Source organism: Panulirus ornatus, chromosome 6 (assembly GCF_036320965.1).
Source record: "Panulirus ornatus isolate Po-2019 chromosome 6, ASM3632096v1, whole genome shotgun sequence".
Taxonomy (NCBI): Eukaryota; Metazoa; Arthropoda; class Malacostraca; order Decapoda; family Palinuridae; genus Panulirus; species Panulirus ornatus.
In genome coordinates, this window is record NC_092229.1 from 48,166,431 (window position 1) to 48,181,430 (window position 15,000).

The 15,000-nt window shown below is 51.0% G+C and overlaps 1 protein-coding gene across 5 annotated transcripts in view; it reads right to left on the minus strand.

Moving 5' to 3' along the window:
* Positions 1–15,000, minus strand: part of LOC139749205 (E3 ubiquitin-protein ligase ZNRF1) — a 271,792-nt gene that overhangs the window by 187,849 nt on the left and 68,943 nt on the right. Inside the window, exon 1 of one of the 5 annotated variants that reach the window (XM_071662890.1) lies at positions 895–967. The exons of the other annotated variants lie outside the window; for them this stretch is intronic. The gene's annotated coding sequence lies outside the window, so the exon portion shown is untranslated. Of the gene's footprint in view, positions 1–894; positions 968–15,000 lie in introns of those variants that run through there. 5 annotated transcript variants of the gene reach the window in all.

Here is a 15,000-nt window from a genome sequence, read left to right on the forward strand (position 1 = left end):
AGGGGGTTATTATTTCATGTGTGGCGGGGTTGCGATGGGTATGAATAAAGGCAGAGAGTATGAATTATGTACATGTGTATATATGTATGTATATTTGCGTGTGTGGACGTGTATGTATATACATGTGTATGTGGGTGGGTTGGGCCATTCTTTCGTCTGGTTCCTTGCGCTACCTCGCTAACGCGGGAGACAGCAACAAAGCAAAATAAATAAAATTAATATATATATATATATATATATATATATATATATATATATATATATATATATATATATATACTGTTCATACTGTAGTCATGTTATTGCGTTGGTGCTTCACAGAAGAAAGCCTTTTATCTTATTTCCTACGTCCAAATACAGTTTCTGTTTTTAACTATTGTGATACAAAATCAACATACACATAGGTACGATAATGGACACCTCATCCTTACCTTTCCAACCTTAAAATTATATGTGTACGACTACTACCACACGTCTGGCAGCCCTACTTCGGCGTCGGCTCAGGGACAGAGCGCATGCCCAAGGTATTCGATTGGAGAAGTACACCAAATCTCTCTGTGAAATGTTGAATGGAATTGGTCGATCGACATTCTAATTCCCCGAATGGTCATTGAATATCATCTACTGGGCAGCGTGCTATTGTACAATTCTATGCCACAGTAACAATCACAGACGATGTGAATTTTCCATTCTCAATATGAACGTGCGGTTCCCTCAAAATATCGTACGGCTCTTGACATATAAATTTTTACAGAGCATAAATTCTACAATACCCTAAGCTCGCTATTACGAACCCAGGGCTGCTCCCAACAAGAATGCAGACCCCCCACACTTCTTGCGACCACGTCCACGTCTCTCCAACCCCTCATAAACAAATCATGGAAGACCTCTTACCACAGACCACAGACAGGTGTCGGCCAACGGCTGCCCACACGTCCACCACACCTCCGTCTCAACTCACCTGTAAGGACAGAAGACCTTGGGTTAATTAGATTCTTACACCTGTTTTTTCATGTGATATTGAGGATAATAGGATATATATATATAATGTGTGTGTGTGTGTGTGTGTGTGTGTGTGTGTGTGTGTGTGTGTGTGTGTGTGTGTGTGTGTGTGTGCTCAAATGGACTGGATATATGGAGAAAATGAGTGAGGATAGGTTGACAAAGAGGATATATGTGTCAGAAGTGGAGGGAACAAGATGCGGGTGACCAAATTGGAGGTGGAAGGATGAACTGAAAAAGATTTCGAGCGATTGGGTCCTGGACTTGCAGGAGGGTGAAAAGCATGCACGGGATACCATGAAATTGAAAAAGAGGTTGACATGCTGTCAATGGACTGCACCAGGGCACGTGAAGCATTCGGGGTAAACCATGGACATGTCAGTAAGGCCTGGATGAAGATGGGGAGCTGTGGTTTCGGTGCACTACACATAAACAGCTAGAGAACGGATATGTGCGGATACGGCCTCTCTTCATCTGCTCCGGGCGCAACCTCGCTAACTCGGAAAACGGCGATCAAGCATGGATAAAAAAGAAAAAAATTACTGAAGAGGAAGACAAAACATTCACCAAGATCATTCACCAGGCACCCCAGCACCGGATGGGGAGACAATGTCCTCGTATGAAGACCCCCAACGGACAACGGTACGTCAAAAGGCCATCATACCAACGCCCTCTCTCTCGACGGGGGTTTGTCCCACCAAGGGCCCGAGCACTCGTCCCAGCAAGGCTCCCGAAGCAGCAACCTTGGATGATGATGATGATGATGATGGTGAGGCGCCCTGGACGACAAGAAACTGCTTCCACCCTCACTCGTCATCGGGCAATCCAAATTCCCGAGTTCATATTTCTTGCCAAGAGGGTGTCTCCCGCGGGTGATCAATCTTAATTATGCTTTATTTTATGACAGTTGTCGTGGGCTATGCGAGGTGGTCGCAGCTATATACGAGTCCCTACCACCACCACCACCACCACCATACCGCCGCCGCCACCATAAGCCACATTCCGAGCGAAGGCGACGACCACCACCACCACCAGTGAAGGCAGACGACCACCACCACCACAGAGCGTGGCTCATCATGGACCCACTATCCACGGCAAGGTCAGCCAACGACGCACCCAGCCGACCCACCGCCCCAACACCCTTCCTACACCTCCAGTCAACCAGCCTTCAAATAAAATCCCCCCCGAACTCGACCCTCTGGCTCCGTGCTCCCCCCATCCTCCTGTGACCTCACGCATTCCCTACCTGGCCACACGGACTGGCTTCTCTTCCTCCGGCCGGCTTCAGCAAAGACCAATTCTCTCCCGAAAAAAAAAAAAAATATAAAACAGGTCCTTTTCATACCTATCTAGAGCCTATTAATATCTTAAAACGAACCCTCCTCCTTCCTCCTCCTCTATGCATGCACGTCCCTTGTTTTCCGTTACGTCAAAGGCCGTCCCTACCTCACTAACGGGTGCAGGACCCACCCACCTCTGCTCCAACTCGGGGGGGGGCCCTTCCCGTGACCCCACCCTCCCATGACGACGCGCTGTACCTACAACACGATCTATTCTTGCTTCCACCTCCCCCTTGTGCCCCTCACTCGCGCTACCAGTGGGATGCCCTGCCTGTCTACACACCTATAGATCGCGATCCTGCGACGCGAGACATGACGATGCAATGTGTAAGGTACGACCTTTCCCAGTGTAGTAGTAGCGCGGGGGCGCACACACACACGCGAGCGCCACCCGTCACGTGCCGCAACCTCTGTCGTCCTTGATCAATGACGGTAGAAGATTTGCGTCCCGTCGAATCACTGAAGGAAGGAGAATCGCTGTCGCTCCTAATCAATGATGGAAGAAGCTCAGGTCCTTTCTAGTCAATGAAAGGAAGCTTCTTTCATTCCCCATCACTGAAGGAAGAATATTCGTTCTCAATTGATGAAAGAAATATCTGTCGTTCTCAGTCACTAAAGAGGAATATCTGTCGTTCCCAATCACTAAAGACTAATGTCTATCGTTCCCAATTACTAAAGACTAATGTTTATCGTTCCTAATCACTAAAAGACATACCTGCCGTTCCTAACCATTATAAAAGGAATCTCTGTCGTACCTCATCGCTGAGAGAAATGTCTGTCGTTCACAATCACTGAAGGAGGGTCTCTGTTGTTCCAAACCAGGGATAGAAATACCTGTCGTTCCCAGTCACCGGATGAGGAAGGGCGTCTGTCGTTCCCAGTCACCGGAGGAGGAAGGGCGTCTGTCGTTCCCAGTCACCGGAGGAGGAAGGGCGTCTGTCGTTCCCAGTCACCGGAGGAGGAAGGGCGTCTGTCGTTCCCAGTCACCGGAGGAGGAAGGGCATCTGTCGTTCCCAGTCACCGAAGGAGGAAGGGTACCCAGTCACCGGAGGAGGAAGGGCGTCTGTCGTTCCCAGTCACCGAAGGAGGAAGGGTGCCCAGTCACCGGAGGAGGAAGGGCGTCTGTCGTTCCCAGTCACCGAAGGAGGAAGGGCGTCTGTCGTTCCCAGTCACCGAAGGAGGAAGGGTGTCTGCCATTCCCTGCTAAGTGAGGCGGGATAACTGGAGTGGATATGTGAACCCTCCAGGCCTGGCTGTGCCCGGCCCACCACAGCAGACCTGCTGCACCACAAATAACCCGCGACCTGCACGTGACAACAAAGGAGATCCACTCACTCTTCGTGTCGACAAAGGAAGGCGTTCTTTGTGTCAACAAAGGAATACACCCTGCAAACAACGACACACACACACACACACACACACAACTCAAGAGAACATACGATGCATTTGTTTTACTTTTCGTGACACACAAAGAAAAAAAGGTCAAATACAACTCAAGAGAAAAACCTGATCAATTCTTGTTCTCGAATACAATTCAAAGGTCCACATCCGAAGACATCACAAGAAAAATAACAAAGTAGCAGATCGACATTACAACCGCTGGCCAGACAGGATGCGTCTAGGCACATGGGGTCGGGGGGGGGGGAAAGCCGGACGACGCAAGAGCTGATGGTGTATGGCGAGTCTGTGTTGTTATCACGCCCAGTGCAAGCACATACCACATGTCCTTATGTGCAATGCGGTCTGAGACCTCAAAGATTCGACGACCGTATGAGAACTTCAGTGGCAGCAGTATTCTGAAAGGACATTCACAGACTGCATCCAAGATTTCCTATGCCCTGGGCAAATACAGACGTCTGATACAATACTGCCCAGTGTTAGTACATCCTGTTACAAGTCCCATGTGTAACGTGTCTTGTGAACACATGTACTCTGGTGTCCAGCTTGGGTACATGCTCATAACCCAGCGTATCATATGTAACCCCCTCTCTGTGTGTAATGTATTACCCAAATCAATGGTCTGGACTCGTTTTAAACAGGTGCCACACGTCACTGAACGCTTCATTTCTTACCTATGTTACAGTCAGTACTACTTAGTACAGTATTCTGTAGTAATGTATCATGTATCCGATACATCCTACACCTCCCTCCTTCCCTGATAGGGTGACGACCCACTGGGTCCCTGGGTTCCACTTGGACCCCACCTGTCACCCTCCTCTGTCTGTGTACTGCACCCACTTGCACGCTCCATACTTGCCTCCACCTGACCCTAGACACGTATCCCTTCCCACCTCGCTATCACTCAAATGCTTTGTTTAAGTGTAAACACTGGAGGACAGTACACGGGAAAGCCAGACAACGGAAGATCTGATGGACTCTAACGAGATTATCTGCTGGAGGACAGTACATGGGAAAGCCAGACATTAAAAGAACTGATGGTCTAAGACGAGGTTATATGCTAGACATACGGTATTACAAATCTCCATTCTATATATATATATATATATATATATATATATATATATATATATATTCTTTTCTTTCATACTATTCACCATTTACCGCGTTAGCGAGGTTGTGTTAAGCACAGAGGAACTGGACCTTTGAGGGAATATCCTCACCTGGCCCGATTCTCTGTTCCTTCTTTTGGAAAATTAGAAAAAAAAAAACGAGAGGGGAGGATTTCCAGAAGATTCCCCTAATATCTCTTCAAGTCGTAAGCCTTAATTAAAAAAAAAAAAAATGGCGGGTTAAAAGGATCAAGTCCATGATAAATATGAATACTTGTATAATATTGGATCGTCTCTTAACCTTCTCTTTTCAAAACTAAACACGTTCAATTCGTTTCGTCGGCTCGAACGGGATTCGTTTCCGAGACCAGGAAACCATTTTGGAAGCTCAACGCTATTGTATTCTCTCTCTCTCTCTCTCTCTCTCTCTCTCTCTCTCTCTCTCTCTCTCTCTCTCTCTCTCTCTCCTCTCCGCCTATATCTCTTTTCAAGAAGGGTGACCCCAAAACGGAACGTAATATTCAAGATGGGGAAACGTCACTTTAACGTAAAGAATAAGAGTCAATTCCCTGCGCTTGAATTCGAAAGATCTACCGATGAATCCGAAAAATTTTCTTCGCATCCAGGTCACCAGAGATTATTATACGCCCCCAATCTCTTTCCTCATCACGTTTTTTTTTTTTCAGCTCAGCAGAATTCATATTACAGCTTTTGTATTTTCGTCTTAACTACTTATCTCTATAACGAAATCCATTTGCCACCTATGTGCCCAATCGATTAGTTTGTTTATGTCAGTCTTGAAGATACAGACCAGTTAAGGTCTGGTCAAGTGAATTTGTACATTCATTTCCCAGCTTAGTACAATAATTAACGAATGTTTATATCTTACAATGCAAACCATCATCAGTAATTTATTTCCCAGCTTATTATAATCAACGAAGGTTAACATCTTACAATGTAATCCATTATCAGTAGATTTATTTCCCAGCTTATTATAATCAACGAAGGTTAATATCTTACAATGTAATCCATTATCAGTAATTTATTTCCCAGCTTATTATAATCAACGAAGGTTAATATCTTACAATGTAATCCATTATCAGTAATTTATTTCCCACTAATGCAACCCATTATCAGTAGAATTATTTCCCAGCTTATTATAATCAACGAAGGTTAATATCTTATAATGCAACCCATTATCAGTAATTCATTTCCCCAGCTTATCATCAACGAATGTTAATAACTTACAATGCAGCCCATTACCAATATCCTAAACATGTTAAGAAAGATAGAACCGGTCCTAAGATATCTCCTTGTGGCACACCGCTTGTTGCGTCTGAACATTCTGAGACTTGACCATTGAATCGCATCTCTCTTGTTTTTTCACGGCCGGTTAACCCATTTCATATCCCACTCAAGTACATCTCCAGCACAGGCCATAGAGTATCTTCACCTCTCATCTCCCGGCAAATTAGATACAAATGTAAACAACATACAATTTGAAAAAAATCAAACCTGGTTAACTTGAAACATTCTTCAGTAATACTGGGTTGTTCTGAGGTACCACGAAGTCAAATGAGAGCCCGTCTGAGAGTAATCAACGAGGGATGAGACACACACACACACACACACACTATTACGTCTTCGACGAAAACGAGCAAAAAAGAAAATAAAGAAAAAAAAATCACCGCCAGAAATGATTTTCCCCCTTCCACCGCTGCCTCTGAAGAGGAGAGGAAGCACTCCATCTACCTTGAGGCATTGCGGATGCAAAGCGCCTCACCCACCCCAGGCACTGTGAGACCGCCTGGCTGTAAACATAATTAACACCTAAGCTCACTCGCCCACCCCTCCTCCCCCCATCCCTTCATTATTAAGCAAAGGGAATTAGAATTTCAACTAGATATGCAAATCGGGAGATCCTTGCAAGTGTTACGTAGGGCCTGAGATGGGCCATCTTGGAGTGTGAGGAACCCATGGTATTGGTATTACCAAGGAAGGCGTGGTTTCACCAGGGAAGGCGTGGTATCATTAGGGAAGGCATGGTATCACCAGGGAAGGCATGGTATCACCAGGGAAGGCATGGTATCACCAGGGAAGGCGTGGTATCACCAGGGAAGGCATGGTATCACAAGGGAAGGCATGGTATCACCAGGGAGGCATGGCATCACCAAGGAAGGCGTGGTATCACCAGGGAAAGATCACGGCATCACCAGGGAAGGCATGGCATCACCAGGGAAAGATCACGGCATCACCAGGGAAGGCATGGCATCACCAGGGAAGACAAGGTATCACCAGGGAAGGCATGGCATCACCAGGGAAAGATCATGGTATCACCAGGGAAAGATCATGGCATCACCAGGGAAAGATCATGGTATCACCAGGGAAAGATCATGGCATCACCAGGGAAAGATCACGGTTCCAGGCTACAGCTGGGAGACACCATGGGAACATGATCATCCCGGCCCCCACCACCTGCCACAAGCCACCATACGTTTCATCAATATTCAGTCCGGCGGTGCCACGAGTCTGCAGCTTGACTCCGGACGGTTCCGGATTGTTCTGGGGGGGGGGGGTGCGCATATCCGGTTGTGGACCAGTCCGGACTTCGAGGCCAATGGGGTGGGGTGGGGTAGGGTGGAGTCCCCCCCCCCTCTCTCTCTCTCCACCAAGACATTCATATACGTGTACAAAGAAAGACAAGTTGAATACAAGGTGTATGACTGAATATTTTTTTCAGTGTAATTTTTTTTATGTAACTTTTGTAGCCAGCGTGAAGGAAAAATAGAGCCTTCATCAACACTGCAGCGGAGTGTGTGTGTGTGTGTGTGTGTGTGTGTGTGTGAGTGTGTGGGGAGATGGGGCTACGCATCAGCAAGCAACTCCGGGTAAACAATGCCAAGCACGGACGATCACGTACAAGGCCCGGTAAACCAGCGCTAATCAATATCTACAAAGAACGTCCTAGTTGGCTGGCTGGCTGCCTGCCTGCCTGGCTGATTGATTATGCCTGGCTGGCTGGCTATGGCTGACTGGCTGGCAATGGCTGGCTGGCTTGACTGATTATGGCTGGCTGGCTATAGCTGACTGGCTGTGGCTGGGCGAATGATCATGACTTGCTAGCTATAGCAGACTGGCTGTGACTGGCTGACTGATTATGGCTGGCTGGCTATAGCTGACTGGCTGTGGCTGGGCGAATGATCATGACTGGCTAGCTATAGTAGACTGGCTGTGACTGGCTGACTGATTATGGCTGACTGGCTATAGCTGACTGGTTGACTGGCTGGCTATGCCTGACTGGCCCTGGGTGGCTGACTGACTATAGGTGGATCGCTGGCTGGTTGCTGGGCGAGCGTGAGTGACAAGGAGGCTGATGGCTGGCAAGGTGTCTGCTGGATGAAAGGCTGTTTGACTAGATGGCTGGAAAGCCATTGGCTGCCTGGGCTGAAGTCTGACAGAAGGCTGGCTGGTCTTTTAAAAAAGCCCTTCAGGGTGATGGCCGGCTGCTGAAGTTCACAATGTTTTCCTCCATGGTCAGACAACCAACACTCAGTCCAAAGCTTCATGTAATGGCTAGTTACTGACATCAAGGAACATCATATCCCTCACAGCACACTGACATCTTTACCTTCTTGAACACGTCGGAGGGTACGACCCCTGAGCAAGACAGTACGACCCCTGAGCACGACAGTACGACCCCTGGGTCGTACTAGCCTTTGACCCTGAGGGTTATACTGTCTTATCAGAACGAGGGATTCCACAGTCCTCACGAAATTCAAGTTCTCATAACCTTCAAACAGGAATTATGTTTTACTGTGTGTACAGAACTTCTGGTGAGAAAAGACAATGTCCTTCGGGGAACCCGACCCCCCAAAGCATTGTACTCATCCGAACACCGGCAGTGTTCGGACTTAACCAAAGCAACAGTAGAAGAAGAACTAAAGCGTCAAAGAAGAAGAAGGCGAAGCAAACCAATGCATGAGAGGAGAGAGAGAGAGTCACCCCCACATGAAAAGAAGGACACACACACACACACACTCATTTACATGCCAAAACTACAGTCAGGAAATCACAGGAGGGGAAGGCTTGGGCCGTCTTATATCCCCGACTCAGTAAAAATGTTCGTTTAACCACTGAGGCCTCGGGGAGAACCAAGGACGACCGACCCAGCGTTAGCATTCAAGCGGGTGTCCGACCTTACGACACCATCACCAAACCACCGCTGCCACATATATAAACAAAACCGCCCCGCCCGCTGCCAGACGTATATAACAATGTAAACAACCCTTAACGGACTGTTATGTACGATAACAACGGCTTCACAACCTGATGGCTCCAGGCATGAGTTTTGTAATTTTCAAAACAATCTACAGTTTACGTGACGGGAATGATGCATGACGGGTTGTACATGTTAAGAGAGGGAGTGGGGGAAGGCCAGCGGGGTATGTATGTCTGTACGTAGGCGCTGTCCAAGCCGCTTTCGTCGGCCACAGATCTTATGCAAGAAAACACTTCCCCGTTACATGTATTTCTTTTAAAAACATCTGTACCATTCGTGGAGACTAATGATGAAGTAGACTGTCATCCGAGTATATATGGCGTACATAATATATATATATATATATATATATATATATATATATATATATATATATATATATATATATATATATATATACACACACACAAAAGAAAATAGCCTAATTCGCTCACATCCATTCCACAGTTATGTGTAAATTCATTCTACAGTTGTCATTTGTATACCACAAAACCACAGCCCTCTGTCCACACCCATGTCCAACCATGTCTCACAGACATGTCCGTGGTTTCGCCAGGCTGCTTAATATGGCCTGGTTCAGTCTACTGACAACACGTCGACCCCTGTATAACATCTCTCTCCAATTTACTCTATCCCCTGCACGCCTTTCACCCTCCTGTGTGTTCAAGCCACGAGCACTCAAAATCTTTTTTACTCTAACCTTCCCCAACCAATCTGATCACCTTTTCTTTGTACCTCCACATCTGACACCTATGTCCTCTTTGCCAACTTTCCTCACTCATTCTCTCCATATGTCCAAACCATTTCAGCACACCCTCTTCACCTCTCTCAACTACACTCTTATTACCACTTACTCTTACCCTACTGTCATTACTCAATCAACACTGTCCTCACATCACATACTATGATCAAATATTTCATTTCTAACACATGCACCCTACTCCCGTACATTGACAGCCCATGCCTCTCATACATACGATATCACTGGGACTTGAGCATTCCTCCAAAAACACCCATTCTCGCATTTCTCAATGCTCTCACAACCCTCACCCCCTCACCCACCCTATGACTCACTATGACTCGTAAAGTCACCCTAAGACCACCTCTTCCAGGAGCTCTTGCAGCCCAAAGTAGTGTTATTTCCAGAAGCATGTAAATGAAGGACTCCTCAGACGAGCCTGCTACTTCCAAGACTAGCCAAAGGTAACTTTTCAAGTCACGGTGTAATCTCGTAACGGCAGGCAGTCTAGTGGTGGCACTTAAACATACCCGCAGCACAACGACTGAAGCAGGAGCTGCGGGAGTGTGTGACAGAGCGTGTGACTGATATGGGTAAAAAGAAAGTGGGTGGTGAGAGGTGGGTGATTATAAATGCTTATGCACCCGGCCATGACAAGGAAGATGATGAGAGGCAAGTGTTTTGGGAGCAGCTGAGCGAGTGTCCCAGCTGTTTCGATGTTCAAGAGACTAGGCATCAGTAATGGGTGATTTCAGTGCGAAGGTGTGTAATGGGGCAATTGAGGGTACAACTGGGGACGTGAGGCACTCATTAAAGTGCATGGAAATGGTAAGCAGCATGTGGTGGAGTTTTGAGCTGAAAGGGGGGACCGGCGACTGGGAATACCTGGTTTGAAAAAAAGTATGCGCGTGTGAGTGGGAGAGATGGTCAGTGCGCGTTACTATATCACATCCTAACTGACTTTTGGATGTAAAATGTGCTCAGAAGGGCAGCTGGTGTCATGCCTGATCACAAACTTGTGGATGAATAATCTTCTGTATGTATGAATACTGCAATATTCAAATATACAGAAGAGTATTCACATCCAATGAACTGTCAACAAATTCTTTTACCCTTGTGTGTTCACTTATGGAAAGGCTTATGGTTGAATCCTCTCTTACCAAAGCTAACAGCACCATAAACAGGAGTGAAGTAATGTTCAAATTTATATGATACCTTAATGAAATCTCTGCTGAAGTGTGGCTAAATTAAAGCAGCCAGTGGCTGACCTGACGACGTCCTTTGCCAGGTAGAGAAGGACAGGTCGCCTTTCCAGTTCTGGTCAACCTTTCCCATGTTTCACTGGTCAACTGTTCCTCGTTTCCTCATCTGTGAGTGCAGGCTGGTTTTGCATATATATATATATATTCCCTGATTCATTCCAACTTCTGTATCCTTGAAAATGGCTTGGCATAACAGTCAAGCCTAAGGAGCGCCGTGTTTTATGTTTCCAAGCGAGTTTAAGAATCGTAATCGTGCTTTCACGCGTGTATATATGAGATTCACCTGTCCACGCATGGGCACTCAGTGACTCTCCGCGGCACTCAGTGACTCTCCGCGGCACTCAGTGACTCTCCGCGGCACTCAGTGACTCTCCGCGGCACTCAGTGACTCTCCGCGGCACTCAGTGACTCTCCGCGGCACTCAGTGACTCTCCGCGGCACTCAGTGACTCTCCGCGGCACTCAGTGACTCTCCGCGGCACTCAGTGACTCTCCGCGGCACTCAGTGACTCTCCGCGGCACTCAGTGACTCTCCGCGGCACTCAGTGACTCTCCGCGGCACTCAGTGACTCTCCGCGGCACTCAGTGACTCTCCGCGGCACTCAGTGACTCTCCGCGGCACTCAGTGACTCTCCGCGGCACTCAGTGACTCTCCGCGGCACTCAGTGACTCTCCGCGGCACTCAGTGACTCTCCGCGGCACTCAGTGACTCTCCGCGGCACTCAGTGACTCTCCGCGGCACTCAGTGACTCTCCGCGGCACTCAGTGACTCTCCGCGGCACTCAGTGACTCTCCGCGGCACTCAGTGACTCTCCGCGGCACTCAGTGACTCTCCGCGGCACTCAGTGACTCTCCGCGGCACTCAGTGACTCTCCGCGGCACTCAGTGACTCTCCGCGGCACTCAGTGACTCTCCGCGGCACTCAGTGACTCTCCGCGGCACTCAGTGACTCTCCGCGGCACTCAGTGACTCTCCGCGGCACTCAGTGACTCTCCGCGGCACTCAGTGACTCTCCGCGGCACTCAGTGACTCTCCGCGGCACTCAGTGACTCTCCGCGGCACTCAGTGACTCTCCGCGGCACTCAGTGACTCTCCGCGGCACTCAGTGACTCTCCGCGGCACTCAGTGACTCTCCGCGGCACTCAGTGACTCTCCGCGGCACTCAGTGACTCTCCGCGGCACTCAGTGACTCTCCGCGGCACTCAGTGACTCTCCGCGGCACTCAGTGACTCTCCGCGGCACTCAGTGACTCTCCGCGGCACTCAGTGACTCTCCGCGGCACTCAGTGACTCTCCGCGGCACTCAGTGACTCTCCGCGGCACTCAGTGACTCTCCGCGGCACTCAGTGACTCTCCGCGGCACTCAGTGACTCTCCGCGGCACTCAGTGACTCTCCGCGGCACTCAGTGACTCTCCGCGGCACTCAGTGACTCTCCGCGGCACTCAGTGACTCTCCGCGGCACTCAGTGACTCTCCGCGGCACTCAGTGACTCTCCGCGGCACTCAGTGACTCTCCGCGGCACTCAGTGACTCTCCGCGGCACTCAGTGACTCTCCGCGGCACTCAGTGACTCTCCGCGGCACTCAGTGACTCTCCGCGGCACTCAGTGACTCTCCGCGGCACTCAGTGACTCTCCGCGGCACTCAGTGACTCTCCGCGGCACTCAGTGACTCTCCGCGGCACTCAGTGACTCTCCGCGGCACTCAGTGACTCTCCGCGGCACTCAGTGACTCTCCGCGGCACTCAGTGACTCTCCGCGGCACTCAGTGACTCTCCGCGGCACTCAGTGACTCTCCGCGGCACTCAGTGACTCTCCGCGGCACTCAGTGACTCTCCGCGGCACTCAGTGACTCTCCGCGGCACTCAGTGACTCTCCGCGGCACTCAGTGACTCTCCGCGGCACTCAGTGACTCTCCGCGGCACTCAGTGACTCTCCGCGGCACTCAGTGACTCTCCGCGGCACTCAGTGACTCTCCGCGGCACTCAGTGACTCTCCGCGGCACTCAGTGACTCTCCGCGGCACTCAGTGACTCTCCGCGGCACTCAGTGACTCTCCGCGGCACTCAGTGACTCTCCGCGGCACTCAGTGACTCTCCGCGGCACTCAGTGACTCTCCGCGGCACTCAGTGACTCTCCGCGGCACTCAGTGACTCTCCGCGGCACTCAGTGACTCTCCGCGGCACTCAGTGACTCTCCGCGGCACTCAGTGACTCTCCGCGGCACTCAGTGACTCTCCGCGGCACTCAGTGACTCTCCGCGGCACTCAGTGACTCTCCGCGGCACTCAGTGACTCTCCGCGGCACTCAGTGACTCTCCGCGGCACTCAGTGACTCTCCGCGGCACTCAGTGACTCTCCGCGGCACTCAGTGACTCTCCGCGGCACTCAGTGACTCTCCGCGGCACTCAGTGACTCTCCGCGGCACTCAGTGACTCTCCGCGGCACTCAGTGACTCTCCGCGGCACTCAGTGACTCTCCGCGGCACTCAGTGACTCTCCGCGGCACTCAGTGACTCTCCGCGGCACTCAGTGACTCTCCGCGGCACTCAGTGACTCTCCGCGGCACTCAGTGACTCTCCGCGGCACTCAGTGACTCTCCGCGGCACTCAGTGACTCTCCGCGGCACTCAGTGACTCTCCGCGGCACTCAGTGACTCTCCGCGGCACTCAGTGACTCTCCGCGGCACTCAGTGACTCTCCGCGGCACTCAGTGACTCTCCGCGGCACTCAGTGACTCTCCGCGGCACTCAGTGACTCTCCGCGGCACTCAGTGACTCTCCGCGGCACTCAGTGACTCTCCGCGGCACTCAGTGACTCTCCGCGGCACTCAGTGACTCTCCGCGGCACTCAGTGACTCTCCGCGGCACTCAGTGACTCTCCGCGGCACTCAGTGACTCTCCGCGGCACTCAGTGACTCTCCGCGGCACTCAGTGACTCTCCGCGGCACTCAGTGACTCTCCGCGGCACTCAGTGACTCTCCGCGGCACTCAGTGACTCTCCGCGGCACTCAGTGACTCTCCGCGGCACTCAGTGACTCTCCGCGGCACTCAGTGACTCTCCGCGGCACTCAGTGACTCTCCGCGGCACTCAGTGACTCTCCGCGGCACTCAGTGACTCTCCGCGGCACTCAGTGACTCTCCGCGGCACTCAGTGACTCTCCGCGGCACTCAGTGACTCTCCGCGGCACTCAGTGACTCTCCGCGGCACTCAGTGACTCTCCGCGGCACTCAGTGACTCTCCGCGGCACTCAGTGACTCTCCGCGGCACTCAGTGACTCTCCGCGGCACTCAGTGACTCTCCGCGGCACTCAGTGACTCTCCGCGGCACTCAGTGACTCTCCGCGGCACTCAGTGACTCTCCGCGGCACTCAGTGACTCTCCGCGGCACTCAGTGACTCTCCGCGGCACTCAGTGACTCTCCGCGGCACTCAGTGACTCTCCGCGGCACTCAGTGACTCTCCGCGGCACTCAGTGACTCTCCGCGGCACTCAGTGACTCTCCGCGGCACTCAGTGACTCTCCGCGGCACTCAGTGACTCTCCGCGGCACTCAGTGACTCTCCGCGGCACTCAGTGACTCTCCGCGGCACTCAGTGACTCTCCGCGGCACTCAGTGACTCTCCGCGGCACTCAGTGACTCTCCGCGGCACTCAGTGACTCTCCGCGGCACTCAGTGACTCTCCGCGGCACTCAGTGACTCTCCGCGGCACTCAGTGACTCTCCGCGGCACTCAGTGACTCTCCGCGGCACTCAGTGACTCTCCGCGGCACTCAGTGACTCTCCGCGGCACTCAGTGACTCTCCGCGGCACTCAGTGACTCTCCGCGGCACTCAGTGACTCTCCGCGGCACTCAGTGACTCTCCGCGGCACTCAGTGA